Source organism: Galeopterus variegatus, unplaced genomic scaffold (assembly GCF_000696425.1).
Source record: "Galeopterus variegatus unplaced genomic scaffold, G_variegatus-3.0.2 Scaffold11862, whole genome shotgun sequence".
In the NCBI taxonomy this organism is placed as follows: Eukaryota; Metazoa; Chordata; class Mammalia; order Dermoptera; family Cynocephalidae; genus Galeopterus; species Galeopterus variegatus.
The window spans coordinates 33,540-35,604 of record NW_007737973.1 but is presented as its reverse complement, the minus strand read 5'-3'; the positions used below and the strand labels follow the sequence as shown (position 1 = coordinate 35,604).

Sequence of the window (2,065 nt, the reverse complement as noted above, 5' to 3'; positions counted from 1 at the left end):
CCCAGAGCCCTGCCTGCGAGCACCCTGTGCCTAGTGTATCCTGAGATGAGTTCGACTCACCTTGCAGTGCACAAGAACCACGCGAAAGTGGAAGGGAAGCCATAGATTGAGTGTGCTCGTTGCCCTCTGGGAAATGTAGTTCAAGCTTGACTAGCCACGGCCGCGGTGGCTTGTGGGAAAAGCAGCCTGGCGTCCAAAATCCTCGCGAGAACGCAAGCGGGCCACAAGAACCACCCGGCGCCGGCTGCCGGGGACGTCGCTTCTCCCTCCTAGGTGTGCGCAGACGTAAGGACTGTTGTGCGGGCAGAGATGTCTGAGCTGAGGGCGTGTCCGGCGTGTCCGGCGTGTCCTCAGGGTCCACGAGAGGCAGGTGGACCCAGAAGGCTGAGAAGGGGGATCCGGAACTCCCGCGGGCCGAAGCCTCAGGTCAGTGAGTGCAGCACCCGCACGCACCGTCAGTGGGGTGGTCACGAGGACAAGCGCGCGACACTGCAAGTGAGTTCCTGAGGGCGGGGACTCCGCTCTCATGTTCCCTGAGATAGCTTCAGCCTCGTTATAAGATATGGGGAAAGTAAACTTTTTTTTCCTCAATTGAGAGAATAGTCGTATATTTATGTATTTATGAGGTGCAGTATGATGTTTTGATATGTGTTTACATTGTGGAATGATTAAATCAAGCTAATTAACAAGTCCATCGCTTCACATACTTAATTTTTTGTGGTAAAAATATTTGAAGTTATTTAGCAGTTTTGAAATATGCAGTGCATTATGATTTACTGTAGTCACAATTCTGTGCAATAGATCACTAAAATTTATTCCTCCCATCTAACTGAAATTTTGTACCCTTTGATCAGCATTTCCCCTTTCCGCATCCTTCTCCCTTCCTCATCTTCTGGTAACCACCATTCTACTCTCTACTTTTACCAGTTTGACTTTTTTAGAATCCACTTATGAGGTCATTCGGTATTTGTCTTTCTGTGCGTGGCTTATTTCACTTTTCATATTGTCCTCTAGGTTCATACATGTTGTTGCAAATGACAGAATTTCCCTCTTCCTTAAGGATGCATAGTATTCCGTTGTGTATGCATACCACATTTTCTTTATCCATTCATCCAGTGATGCAAACCAAGATTACTTCGGTGTATTTGCTATGGTGAATAGTGCTGTAATGAACATGGGAGTGTGGATATCTCTTCTGCATACTGATCTCAATTCCTTTGGGCATAGACCCAGAAGTGGTATTGCTGGATCATATGGAAATTCTATTTTTAGTTTTCTGAGGAACTTCCATGTTTCTGAATCTCTAGCCTCTAATTGCAGTGAAGCCCACCCATGCATAAAATATACATGTTTGCTGCACCAATAATCAATTTCTGGTGATCATTAATGATGAATAATGCTTTATTTCTATTTTCAGAGACTCCTACAATCAATGATTTTGAAAACAGTACCAATATTTACTCTCCCATTTTCTACAGTGAAAAGATATTATACAGTAGATGTTAAAAGATAAGATGTGAAAGTAGTTTATCTGACCTGGTCACATGGCTTTACCCCTTACTACACATTACAACTTTCTACACATTATGTAACCTCATCACACCTCAGAATCTTCAACTCTAAAAGGGAAACATAATGCTTGGTTCATCCAGCATTGCAGATGAACCAAGCATTTTAGGGAAAGAATACACGTGCGCACACACTGTGGTTCGATTATGAGCCCAATATAACCAAGAATACAGACATTTCTCAGGAATGAAGTCACCCCCAAGAGTAAATCAGGTGTGGCCTATATTAGTTGCCTTTCATGTTACAAATGAAAACTGAAAATCTATGAAGGGAAAGGCATCAGCTGCCAGTGACACCATCCATTCACTATAGACTCTCTGATAGAGAGCATCTCTGATAGAGTCATTACCTGCTGTACCCCAACCTGTTTATTCATTGCGCTTATCTCACCTTTTAGTAAAGACATACTTAAATCTCAAACCTCAGTAAAAAGTATTTTTTTTTTTTTGTCTTTTTCCGTGTCTGGCAATGGATCGCAACCCTCAGTGTCACCCCC

At 43.4% G+C, this 2,065-nt stretch overlaps 1 protein-coding gene across 1 annotated transcript in view; it reads left to right on the top strand.

Annotated features, from left to right (window-relative positions):
* The first annotated feature begins 247 nt into the window (after positions 1-247).
* ZNF607 (zinc finger protein 607) overlaps positions 248-2,065 on the top strand; it is a 27,954-nt gene continuing 26,136 nt past the window's right edge. Inside the window, exon 1 of the mRNA XM_008594917.1 lies at positions 248-426. The gene's annotated coding sequence lies outside the window, so the exon portion shown is untranslated. The remainder of the gene's footprint in view (positions 427-2,065) is intronic.